Source organism: Camelus ferus, chromosome 1 (genome assembly GCF_009834535.1).
Source record: "Camelus ferus isolate YT-003-E chromosome 1, BCGSAC_Cfer_1.0, whole genome shotgun sequence".
Taxonomy (NCBI): Eukaryota; Metazoa; Chordata; class Mammalia; order Artiodactyla; family Camelidae; genus Camelus; species Camelus ferus.
This window is the reverse complement of record NC_045696.1, coordinates 90,271,909-90,285,554: the sequence shown is the minus strand read 5'-3', so window position 1 is coordinate 90,285,554 and position 13,646 is coordinate 90,271,909. Positions and strand designations below refer to the sequence as shown.

At 43.7% G+C, this 13,646-nt stretch overlaps 1 long non-coding RNA gene across 5 annotated transcripts in view; it reads left to right on the top strand.

Moving 5' to 3' along the window:
• Positions 1 to 13,646, top strand: part of LOC116665607 — a 28,384-nt gene continuing 14,738 nt past the window's right edge. For 4 of the 5 annotated variants that reach the window (XR_004322250.1, XR_004322249.1, XR_004322252.1 and 1 more), the window contains exon 1: positions 1 to 12,458. This is a non-coding gene — a long non-coding RNA (uncharacterized LOC116665607). The remainder of the gene's footprint in view (positions 12,459 to 13,646) is intronic. The other variant, XR_004322251.1, reaches the window with a different exon arrangement.

Here is a 13,646-nt window from a genome sequence, read left to right as displayed (position 1 = left end):
CTCCGTGCTTCCAGGACTTGAGTGACTATTTCCTTTCCCAAGTTGGGGAAGTTTTCGGGTATTATCTTCCCAAAAAATTTTTGAATGGTGCATAAATAAAAAGGAGAGGAAATCGGGATAACCTTTTTGGAGGATAAGTTGGCTGGCAATATTAATAAAAAATACCTAGAAAGCATAATGGTGGTGGGCTGTATGCCTTTTGGCTTAGCACTTCCATTTCTAATAATTTATTCTAAGGAAACCATTAGACAAATATACACATAAATATATTTTAAGAAAATATCTTCGTTGCAAGATTGTTTATCACAGCCTAAGACAGGAAACCACCCATGTTTATAAGGAGGTTTGTTAGGTACCTTGTATCATATTCTTAAAGTGAAATATTGAGCAGTCATTAATTGGTTTCATTAGAGAGCACGTTGACATGGAATGGTGGCATTATTATGTAGAAGAGTCAGAGTGCTGTTGTTTTTGTAAAAACAAACATAAACATGTCTGAAGGATATGTACATAATTGTCTCTGGGTGATGACTTTTTTTTGCTTATTTGTATTTTCTAATTTTTCAACAATAAATGCTTATTGTATAATAAAAGTTTTAAAAAGTTCACAAAGAATAAAATTCAATAGACGTTTGAATGCTACTGTTTGAAGAAAGTGGTAGTGTTCAAAAGGGGGGAGAGTAACAAGTAATGTTTTCCAGAGAACTCTGTGAATGTAGATGGGAGTTAACAGACCCTGAGTGAGAAATAGAATTTGCATTGACAGGAAAAAAATTGCATGTGAGGAGAACCATAGTTGACAAAGGGTAGAGAATGGGGTAAAGTCACCTATATCTTGGTCCCACTGGTAGCAAAGAGTAACTTCATGTTGTCTGCAATCTGTCCATGATTTCTGGAATGCCTCGGCCCCAGCCCTAGCCCCCTTGGCTTCTGCCATTTGCAGGTTCTTGGAGTGCCCCAGGGGAGATTGGAGATTAGACTCTAAGCAGAGATTTGCTGCCCCTATGTCTATGGGGAAAACTTTGGTGTTTTGTAAGAAATACTGAAAAATCTTTGACATCATCCAGTCAGGAAAGACAGCCAAACTTACTACAGACTTATTAGCACTTACTCCTCTGAGGTGGAAGTGTTCCCTGTACACGGTCACGCACTCAGCTGAATGTGTTTTCTCCTTGGTGGATCTTTATCTGTCCCCCTTCTCGGCAGCTACCTGCCTAACTTACTCTACTCCCTGAACTGGTTTTTTCCCCTATAGGTTTGACTGCAAACCCATTGTGTACTGAAAATCAGTGGACCTGTGAGGCATTCCATATGAGATTAGCGTCTACTTCATAGAAGTTTGTTTTGTCTTTTTGAAGAGGATCACCTTCCGTACTGTCTCCTGTTTTTGTAGGGTAGTAGCTTTCTGTGCTTCCATTTCCTGATTAGCAAAATGGAATATCACTAGAGTTCCTTCTTACACTCATATTCTTAATTTATGAAACACCTAAATACGGTTAATTACCATATGTTAGATCTATATTCACTGAAGGATGACCTAAAACATTGTTGAGAGAAATATCCATTCCTTGCATCCACTTGATGGGTTGGACGGATGGGCCCTCTTAGGGTTGCGTTCGGATTTCTTTGGGAGCTCTGGCAAGGGAACGAAGCATGTGTGGACATATCTAGGAAATAGCAGGTTGTTCTCAAACAACTGAAAGTGTGGGCTGGTGACAGTTTCAGGCTTCTTGAGAGGTTTCTACCAGCCCCTTTCCCCTGCCCCTCCCCAAATATTGAGGCTTGTTCTGTTTCTGAAGGAAAATCTGATTATTTCCAGGTTTTGTGTCTTAATCATGTTCAGATAGTTTTTTAACCATTCAGAGCACACCCTTCCTGCCCTGGGTAAATAAAAGTATCAGGACAAAAGGCAAATCCTTCTCCCCCTCCCCACCCCAGTAGAGCCCGGAACTCACCGGGTACCGTGAACTAGAGATGGTTGAACTACCGCTGGAGTGAGGTAGGACAAGGATGAGAGGGAGAGGAGAGAGGCCGGGTTTGAGCCAGCAGCTGCGGACTGGGAGAGCTGGGATGAGAGAATCTGCAAGGGAAACAGGGCTTGTAAGAGCAGCAGGAAGCCTCGGTTGGGGGTTGGAAGGGACATGGAGGTGGTGGGGAGGTGGGCCTGGAGTTGGGCCATCTCTGATTTCAGAGTCATCACTCATGTGACAGAGTGAGTGTGTCAGAGAAGTAAGTGTCCTTGTTGGGTTCTGATGAGGTCCGTGAGGTGCAGTCCAGGCTTGGGGGAGGGGAGAACTAAGGAATGGGCCATATTTATTACAGACTTTTAAATGATTTCTGTGACTTTATTTCACAGTTCTATGAATTTTAATAGGTATAGGTTTGTGTTCTGGCTACCACAATCAAGATACAGAACAAACAGTTCCTTAATAAATGTTTCAAAGGAAAAATATAATATTTTAAGATAACGTGTGTATTCTCTTCATTTAGGAATTATTTTAGAACGTTTTGGTTTATTTTCCAACATTTGAATTTTTTAAATGTCTTTCTAGTCTGATGACTATGAAGTTTTTATAGTCATGTTACTTGAATTAATATGCTGTATTTTGTAGACTGCAGTATTTCACCTCCTCACATCTCTGAAATTGGGATGTATCTTTGTGGAGAGTTCAGGCTGAAAGTATCTTATGATTCAAAGAAATGTAGTATTGGTGAGAACCAAGCATGATGCTGTCATAATGTGATGATGCTTGATGTAAGATGTGCAAAGACTTCTGTGTCATCATTTCTGGCATCGTTGAACCTAAGGCTCTGTACTAGAGGTAGTGATTCAGAAAGATGGAAAATGTGGACTGTCTTCCTCAAGGGTCACATCGATGAGTGGGGGAAAAAGACAAAGGATCAGTGATTCTGTGATTGTGATACAGTCTGATGAGCAGTATTGTAGAGCAATGGCTAATGGGATTTAGGGGTCCTGGAGCACTTCTAAGAGTCCCAGAGGAGGTAGTCTTTGAGCTGCATCACAAAGGATGAGTAGGATGACTCACCTAAGCAGAGAAGGAGTGAGGTGTGAGTGGGGAGGCCAAGAGGTCCCAGAGCTAATCCTGAGGGAGCCTGCTGGTTACTGAAGATGGAGTGAAGGGGGCGTGTGGAGAGTTCAGGTTGAAAGCTTTGGTAGGAGGCAGATTGCTGAGGGCCTTTATTCCATGTTTAGCATTTTGATCTTAATCCTGGAGGCAAATGGGAGCTTTTGGAAGATTTTTATGTTGGGGATTAAGATTGAGATTTACATTTTAGAACGATAACCCTAGATGCAGAAGGAGGGGGATGAATTACAGGTTGAGGGGAACAGATCTGGAGTCAGAATGATTAATAGGTTGGAGCAGTGAAGCCCATGAGAGGTGATGGAATATGAACTAAGGTAGTGGCAGTGCAGATGGAGAGGAGAGGGCAAGTTCCAGGGACACCTGGGAGGTCGAACTGATAACGTGATCATGACAATTCAGTGTGGAGAAAGGCCAGAATAAAGCATGACCCCCAGATTTCTGGCTTGGGTGGACGGCCATTAAGCAGAAAGCGGTTTTGGGAGGAAAGTGATTTCAGTTTTGGCTTTGTGAAACTTGCAGAGCCGAGGAACTGCTGTATGGACAGAAGCGTGTGTTTGCAATGCAAGAGGATTTCCCAGGAGTGGGGTTTGGGAGTCATCGATGGGGCCATCAGGGAGCCAGTGAGATGCCCAGGAAGAGTGTGGGGATGGAGTAGAAGAGTGGTAACGACGGAGCCCTGGGGCCACCCACCCACACTTACAGGGTGGGAGCAGGAAGGGGTGTAAATAAAGAGGCAGAGGAGGGTATATTCTATGGAAGCAAAGATGAGTATGAGAAGGGAGTGGGTGACAGTGACAAATGCCATGAAAGCTGAAGCAGGATAGAGTCCAGCCATTCAGTTTGTAACTGGAAAGCCATTGGTGTGCTGTTGGAAACATTTTCAGCGGAGTGGGATGGCAGGAGGGGCAGCAGCCAGCCCATAATGATGTGGTGTATGAATTCAAGGTAGAAATTACAAGAAAAAGTGTAGCCTGCCCTTTCAAGAAGCTTGGCTGTGAAAGAAGAGAACATAAGGAGTCATCAGCAGCCGTGTTGTTGATCGTTGGGCTAATGCTTTCTAAAGGTCTCATTGCTAATGTGTTTCTCCTTAAGGAGTGGAACAGTCTCAGACTTGGTGATTCTTTAATTTTCTTGAAGTGGCGCTTTTTGCTTTTTGTTCATGATTTGACCAGTGTAAAAATGCTCAGCTACAGCTTGCTTCAAGAACATAAGTTCTTCTTATCATGGAATTCTTCTTGAGGCCATTACCTTTGAAGTTGTTTGAAACATTAAAAAAAAAACCAAAATAACAAAAAACCCTCAACAGAACAAAAAGTTGCGAAATTGAAATACGAAAGAGATTTGGCTTGTTTACAAGAAAGTAAAAGACAGTGAGAATACATGACATGACTTTATAAGCTTCGGTTATGCTTTTTTGCAAACGACTTTGTGAAAAATTTTCCTTCTTTATTGTCTTTAAAATATGAGCTAAAAAGTGAGGATGCTTGCAGGTATTGTGTGTCCTGGAATTGCTTTGAATTGCAGTTGGTGAGTGTGAGAACAAATAAATCCCAAAGTATTTGTGATTTAGTTTTATAGGCACACATTCATAAATTGCGTTGAGTCAGTAACTCCAGAAAAACATACCCAGGAGAATTATTTGCTGTTTATTCGTTTACTCCACAAAGATTTAGCAAATACCCATATGTTCAAGCCTCTCCTAGATCCTGTAGGAGGGGAAGTAAGGGGATTTAAATAATGCTGCTCATACTTGGTAGAAGTCAAGATGTGCCTTAAGAGGTATGGATGAGGGATCAGAGAAGGGAAAGGGCCTTCTGATGAGTGATCAGGGGAGGCTTCTTGGAAGAGGTGGCATTTGAGTTGTTTGCTGAGAGACAGCTGTTCTTTCTTTTTGACTAGTCTGTTTCATGTAATTCCCTCGACTATTCTCTTTCTTAAAACTGTTCCCTTGTTTGATTTTCTGAGGCTCTATTATCCAGTACCTCCTCCTGTCCCTGTGTTCCCTGTCAGGATTTTTTATGGTTCCTGTCTCCTAGGTCCTCTCGTCTTTCTTTTCCCTTCTTCCTCAGGGATATAATTTCCATCTGCAGCCTGGGCAGGTGACTCTAAACCCAGAGCTTGAGCCTAAGCTGTCTGTAAGCCTCCATCCTACCCTTCCAACTTGAGGCCTCACTAGCAGCTCACATTTCACTTGTCTGAACTGAACTCTCCCTCACAATACACAGCCTCATTCCCTCTCTCCCTTCTGTCCTTTTTCTCTCTGCAGTAATGGCTGAGTGCCCACTAGGTACTAGGTGCTGGTTGATCATTCTTTTGATTCCTCATGCTTGGAGTCTCAGTCATTTTTGTTCTGTCTCCCTTACCACCCATGTCTAAATAATTAATTTCATTTCTCTTCATTCTTTCTAATACGTTTTAAAATCCCTTTAGTTCTTCTACTCATGCCCATGATCTCTGTGTTTGGATCACTGCAATGTTCTCGTAAATGTCAGTCCCCTTCCTCTTCCTCCTCTTCATTTGTCAGTATCACCATTGCTTACTGAGAGTCTGCTGTGTTCAGGATGTTGCTAGGATGCTGTACTCTATAGATCGAAAAATGGAGTAGCAGGGGAGATAAAAACTGGCCTGAAATAATGAAGGAGCCCATCATCAACTCCAAGGTGATGAGCCCAGGGGGTGAGTCAGCAGTGCAGAGTGAGATCGGAGGTAGCTGGAGGAAGTAGACCCCAAGGTCTGGGAAGACGAAGACTTAGGCATGTGGGGAAGGTTTGGGAGAGGGTATTGAGTGGTGGATGGTGGCCCCATGGTAAACACGTGAGGTGGAAATCCACGTGGTGCAGTAGGAGACAGGTGAGTTGAAAAGTTCAGCTGGGACTAGACTGTGATGGGTCAGGTATACCAACATGAGAAACCTGGGCTTTATGCTATAGAGGTAAGGATACAGGGAGGGAGTGGATAGAATTAGGGAGAGTGTGATCTATGAAATGCTCTTTAAAGAAAATCTGGAGGTGGTGTGTAGGCTGTTTTTGAGGGAAAGGAAGGCCAATTAGGAGATCTTGCAGAAGTCTGCTGTGACATTTTGTTTCTTTTCTCTAATTTATTCAAAACACAATGGCTGCCAGATCGTTTCTAAGTCACAGCTTTGATCCTGTCAGTCTCCTGCCCAAATGCCTGTGGTGGGTCCCTGTGCCTTGAGGAGTGGTTCTTTTGCTGGTTTGGGGGCAGCCTTCCTGGTCACACTTCAGCCCACCCTTCCAGCGTTGTCTCCACTTCCTACCCTTGGCAGGAACCAACCACTGGTCCTCACGCAAATTTTCCGTTTTCTCCAATGCTTGGAAAATTCTAATTGAGATATCACCCAGCCTTCAGCATACGTATAATGCCTTTCATGGCCCCTGCAGCCCCCTGCCCCCTACTGAAACTTCCCTAATACTTTCTGTGTTGTTTGTTTTTGATTAATCAACCACTGACATGATTTTTTTCTGTAGCTGCTGAAATTGTTCCTTAGCGCTCATATTGCTGTTTGTATGTTTTGACTTTGTTTCTCCAACAGTCTGTAACCTCCTTAAGGGCTGGTACCATGCTTGACACTTGTATGTGGCTGTAAGTAACACCTTGCATCCACTGCTGCCCCAGTCATGATATTTTGAACATGATATTTGCTGACCTTCAATTTTGTTTTAACCTGTCCAAGCAGCCAGGCATATTATGGAAGATGCTTGCAGCCCAGGGTGGTAACACATTCGAGGACCCCTGCTTTCACCAGGCAGTGGGCATTGAGTGGGAAGATTTGGGAAGAATTTTTGTTTCTTCTAGTCTTCTGTCCCCTTGTGTAGGTGGGCTTGATAACCACAGGGGAGTCAGGAATATCCCCTTGAGTTTTGTTGGGTGATGGGTTCCCAGCTTCCTTTACAATGAGGCCCTTTCTTTAAAGGGAATTAGTCTACTTTGAGTTTTGTGTTTTGAGATAACTATCCTTGAAAACCAGGACACGATAATAACTAAGTTAAACTTTTTTGATCTCAACTATCGAGAAATCTGTTAAAAGTGGATGCTTATACTTTGCTGTTAAGTGGGTCAAAGGATTCTGCAGAAGCAAAATTAGCATTATATGGATCAGAGAAATTGCAAGCATGTAGGTTCACAAGGACTAAAGGCTGGAAAACTGGCCAGGGGTATAAATCCCTTGCTTTTTGGTTAAAGGCAGTGCATCCTGAAGATTCTAGATTAGCTTTGTTTCCATTTCCAGGGTCGGCAGGCTGGCGGGCATTCGAAGTAATGGCTAAGTAAGACGTGGGATGGCTTTAAGCTTTTATGGAGGAGCCTGTGCTTCCATTCTCCAGTAATGTTAAACCTTGCTAATTTGTAAGGGGTGATAGTTGGGACTGTAGGTCAACTGAATCTTCCCTATGTATTTATGAGAAGAAAGGGGCAAAAATTAATAGTGTAAGCAAGACAGTTGAGAGAATATTCAGAAGCACAAACAGTTGTGAGCTCTCTCAGCTACGACAGAAGCACTTACTTACGTAGAAACAGCTGACCTGCTAATTAGAAAACATCCTTGCCTATTCATTAAACTAATTATCCTAAGGAATTCTGCTAGGCAACACTTAGTCTAGATCTAATTATTGTGTGCCCTTGAAAGCAATAAACTGCACTTTTAGAATAAAATTTTATAATTGAGACATGGTTTACATGGTTTGTTCAGACACTTCCTGTAAATAGAGTGGGGTAGGAATGAGGGGTTACACTGTTGTTTTTATGAAAAAGGGAGATTATAGTGAATTATTAAATAATATATGTTTAGATCTGAGCGCTCCTTGGAGATCATTATTGTTTAAATATGAGAGGTATTTTTAAAGGTTTTTTGGGGATTACCTAATGTTTTTTAAGAGGATGAACATCACGTTATGATTTAAGACAGTGGTAAAACTTTTCTGTTGTACACTGAGCCATCATGTTCACACAAGAATAAGGTGAGTCATCATTCGTGCGGCCACTTTACCCTGTGTCTCCCAGCTCATCCTGCAAAATTTTTTCTGACCTTACCCAGAACACTGATTGAGAGTGTAGTGAAAGAGGCCATACTGTGTACCCAGCGCTCTGCAGGTGATAGCAATTATGTGAACAGGTGAGCTGGTGCTGTCAGTGAGACTCAGCTCTTGATCAGTATTTGGATTGGGCTGTCTGCTTCAGTCTTAGGGGTGTGTGCTTCAGAGCCAATACCTGGGTTTGAAGCTTCCATCCAGCACTGTGATCTGGGCATTCTCCAGCTGGTGTCCTTGGACAAGCTACATAAAGCTCTGTGTGTCAGTTTCCTAATCTGTAAATGGGACTAATGGTAGCTCCCACCTCCAGGGGTTGTTGGGAGGATTAAGTTACTCCATGTAAAATGCTTTTACGTAGCAAGGGCTCCATCCATCCATCCACCCATCCATCCACCCATCCATCCTTCCATCCATCCACCCTTCCACCCATCCACCCTTTCACCCATCCACCCTTCCATCCATCCATCCATCCTTCCATCCATCCATCCATCTATCCATATTCCTTCAGCCCCTGTGTGTTGTGCACTCACTAGTGCTGGGCCCTGCTGTAGAGCTGGCGTTAGGGGTACAGCAGTCAGACAGATGAGGTCCCTGTCTTATTGGAGCCTATATTCTAGGGGGAAAAGACCATAAATAAGTAAACAGATTAACAAGTCCAGGTACTAATTAGTGTTACAAAGACAATAAATAGGGAAATATAATAGAGTGACTGGATTAGAGGGTGAGAGGTCAACATTGGTTAGGGTGGACAGGAGTGCCTTCAGAGGAGATGACATTTGAGTTGAGATCTGAATGACAAGAGATAACTGTCAGCTCTCATTCAATTAAGGAAGTTTTCCTTTGTGTCAGTGGCTCCTCTCATATTCTTATTTTAAAATCTCTTGCCATCAATATAAAGTCCTTTCTAGCAGGACACCACTAGGCGGTTTTGAGTCCCTCTCCCACTAGAAAGTGGACTGTGTTTAAACAAGTGATTGTCAACATCTTGGAGCTTTCTTCCCCCCGAACTTCATCTTGACAGTACCCAGATCTGCCCGCCCCTGGGTCTGTATCCCTTGGCTCCAGCTGGGTGCTCACCCATCTTGTTATGCCGCAGTTCCTGGAAGAGCCTGACTCTGTTGTTCCCACCTGACAGGAAGTACAGGACTGGGTTGAGGCAGCAGCTCAGGCTCACCAGAGGTCTCCACAGCTTGTAGGCTAGGCTGGCCACCATCAGGAGCTGACAGTTCCGTGAAGGCAGGAAGCGGAGCATGAGGTAGAAGGAGCGCATGATGTGGAAGGGCACAAAACAGAGGGTGAAGAGGCCGCACACCAGCAGGATAGTCCGGATGGACTTGGCCCGGGCTGTGCTGCCCACCCTCGTGAGGCTCTCCTCTGACTTGGTCAGACTCCTGACCATCAGTGAGTAGCACACCAAGATGACCAAAGAGGGAAAGACAAAGCCAGACAAAGTCAGGACCATGCTGTAAACAAAAAACTGATCAAAATTCTTCGGGCTGCTCGTGTCATAGCAGACCACCTGGCCATCGACAAGGTCCGTGTGGGAGAAGACCAGAGTGGGCAGCAGCTGGAGGACCACCAAGGCCCATGTGGCAGCGGTGCCCAGCAGGGCGTGCCGGCGGGTCCGATAGGGCAGCGAACGCAGCGGGTGGCACACGCCCAGGAAGCGGTGCACTGAGATGCAGGTCAGCAGCAGGATGCTTCCGTAGAGGTTGGTGTAGAACAGGAAACGCACCAGCCTGCAGAACAGCTCCCCGAAGGGCCACTTGTCACCCAGGGAGTAGGTGATGATGAGGAAGGGCAGGGTCAGCACATAAAGCAGATCGGCCACCATCAGGTTCACCAGATAGATGGTGGCGCAGCTCCAGTGCTTGGTTTGGCGCCAGGAGTGCCACAAGACGGTGCCGTTCAGGGGCAGCCCTAGCACGAAGATGATACTGTAGGTCAGGGAGAGGTAGATTTGCTTGTAGTCTTCAGAGAAGTGGCAGAGTCTGTCTTCCTTTGAGGTGTTGGTATCTAGCTCTTCCATCTCCTAAGAGGCTCCCTCTGGGGGCACAGCTGCTCCTGCTTCTTCCCCTGGGAGGAAACAAAATGGATAGCAGGTATCACAACCTCAGCTGGGTGTTGGTCTCTGCCTTGATTCAACTCCCAAAGTCTGGGCAGAGTCCTTGTTTGAGAGGGACCAGCTCCAGGAAAAAAAGAATTAACCTCAGGGGCAAAGCAGTCTTTAAAAGCAGGGCTTTAGACTTACCAGGTCCAAAGGGCCGCCTTTACCCTGACTTGTAGGTCCTTGACTCCAGGCTGAGTTGATAGGAGGCTCAGGTACACATGGTGGCAGGAAGGTGCTGCTGTCATTTAAATGGGACACACCACCTCCAGCACTATGACTTGCCCTCTGGCTAGACTACTTTGCATAGAATTAAGAAACCTGTAAGAGGACATCCTCCGGCCTGAGATGCTGGTGCATTCCCAGGGGTAGTATTGCCTACAATCTGGCCCTAACCCCGCATACGGTGGAGTAGAAAGTGATCTTTGGGGTTAGGGAGGATTAGGGAAAGCATAGATTTTGCCTATAGGCTCTGTGGGAGGATTTTGATTTGTATTTCTCTGAGGATTTATTAACTGTGTATTTGAATCCTGAAGCTGATTTGCTTATTAGCCATCTCAGCATCCCGGACATCCAAGAAAACAAGGCTGGGAAGTCTAAAATCAAATTTATATATATTTCAAGAGTTTAGAAAAGGGGAAAGTTATTAATAAATTTGAGTAATAACAAAATGTTACTGCCTTTCAGTTCTGGAGGAGTGGTTGTTGATTGAGAAAATAAGATTCCCCTAAAAAAATATTTTGGTCCAAAGGAGTGGGCATTGCTCATTTTAATTTTAAAATGCCATTTTTGTATTATAAATGTGTTTAAATCTATAAATTGATTTTAATATTTAATATTTTACCTGTATCTGAAGACCTTTCTTAGAGAAATGTAGCTATTTAATGGCGTCTCACAAATGTCTTCAGACAGTGAACTTGTTTTTACAAGTTATTCCAAAAAACTGGTGATTAATATATGCATTTGTTTAAAGTTTTTTATTTTAAAATTTTTATACAATTTTTAAAGGTTACATTCCATTTATGGGTATTACAAAATATTGGCTGTATTCCTCGTGTTGTACAAGACTTCCCTGTCTGCCTCTCTATCTGCCTGTCTACCTCGGGGATGTGGGGAAAACAGTATGGAGCTTTCTCAAAAAGCCACCGTAGTATATGTATTTCTTAATTTACAAATATGGATTAGAGATTTATTATTCATATTCACAACGTAATTATTTGACTTTTCAATAAGTTTTAAAAATGGATTCCCAAAGTACATTTAATTAAGTAGTGTACTGAAATAGTCAGTGGTTGACTTTAAATTACTTTTCCTAAATGTTTCAAATCCACTCAATAATTTGGTGTTATTTGGCCCATAGACCACTGGATGGCGATAAAGACTGATAGACAGGTTACAATTCTCTTCCCCCAAGGGGAAGCAGGAATTGGGGTTGGGCTCAGGTCCAGGCATAGCAACTATAGTTGAGATATAATTCTTTGAGGAGATACCAAAAATCCTACCAGCTAATCCACCTACTAGTCTTTTGTCTGAAGTTACTTTGTTAGGTTCACACAATGAAATGGAGTTAAAGTCAGATCAAAGCAGCCTTGCTGGGATTGATTTTAAAAAAAGATCTTGTGAGATAGGCATGGCTGGCATTATTCCCCCACTTTACAGCTGAGCAAACTAAGATTCAGTGGAAGTCCTATCTGTGATTTGGGAAAAGCCTGGACCTCTTTTACAAAGCAGATACTGGGCAAATTCCCAGATTTCCAGGGAATATTTTCTTAGCCACCTATCTGCTCTTATCCCCCTAATCACACAAGAAAGAAAGAAGACATGGAGATAAAGGAGCAGATCATCCCTAAGGTCACTAGATCTAGTGCCTTTGTTACAGGTGACAGAACCCTAGCTTGAAAAGCATGATCTGGAGATAATGGTGAAGAGAGGGAGCACAAAATAGAGTTTTAAAAACTGTCAAGAATGAGACCTACACAGCAACCTATACTTGAATCTTAAGATAAAAGGCACTCCCATTAGCCTTTTAATGATTTTGTGTTATATTTTTACAGTGTGGGCTTATGCCTGCTGTATACCTGGATTCCTCTTCCATGTGTGAATTGTCCCAAAACATAAGCATCTAAGAGCTTTTATTTTTTCACAAGGAAAAGCAAATTGGATCCTTTAAATAATTTAGAAGACTGTCTAGAAGCGGTGAGTGCTTAATTTCAATAATTAATTTATATAGCAGCTTGCACATTTTTGTTTTCTGTTGACAAGGACCAGACATAATTGGCAGCTTCAAATTGGTGTAAACACAGGGAGTGATTGGGAAACATTGCTCTGACATTGCATTGTCACAACAGAGAAGGTGGCTGCTCTGAAACTGATGCTACACTGGAAAAATCATCACTACTGAAAAAAATGCTCTTTTTACTTCATCTGTTCAAATGTGTGGTACCCCCTAAATGACTTTGAAATCAGAATTTTTAATATTAAGGATACAGTAAAAATAACCAGAGCTATAACATCCTGTGGTTGTGGACGTCCATCATTGCCTCTGGGCTCACGACCCTGAAAGAAGATTTTAATGAAACCTTTTCCTTTTCTTTTCATTTGGCATCAAAGATCTTTAAACACATCATAACCAAGTCTTTCCCTGTGTGCTGCATGCAGAAATGTAGAGGGCTGGTTTGGTTTGGGGCAAGAGAGGAGATCAGTTGCAGAGCCTGGGGCTTGAGGGCTAGTGGCAAAGTTGCCCAGGGCATCTGCAGAGTAGAGGGTTTGTATCTTAGGACCCAGTCTTCAATCCATTCTTACCCTCAGGCATCAAGTTCCCCTCGTAGCCTCCTTTAAATGCCTTTCATAGCAGTAATGCACTGATGGATATGCCATCCATCATCAGAGCCTTTCCCGGTGTTGCTAGGGTGGGGGCAGTGGTGGGGGGAGGATCCACAATGGCCCTGGACACTCAGCACATGGGGGAGGAGGGGGTGTGATGTGCACCATCTTACTGGGGAGTGTAATCCTGGGGAACAGGAGTGAGGGACAAGGGGAGTGACCTGGTGAAAGAGGGAGGGCCAGTTTAAAGACCTGAAGGTGCATTGTTGAGTTGGTCCCCACAAAAGGCAACTGAGTGCTCAGCCCCAAAGGACTGTCTTCTGAGAACCTGAATCAAGGCGTCTCAAGGAAGTCCTCCCAGGACCAGAAAGAAGGAGGCGTTTGTCCACCAGCTCCTATCTCCCGCCGGCCAGGCTCCACTGGTGGGTGCATGGTGTGGCCTATGAATGTTTCCACCAGGAGAGCATCAGAAAGAGGAGACACGCTGAAGAGAATGTGTTTTCTCATGGAAACCCATTTTCTTTTTGCCCTATGAGGTGTCCCCCCCACACACACACTTCT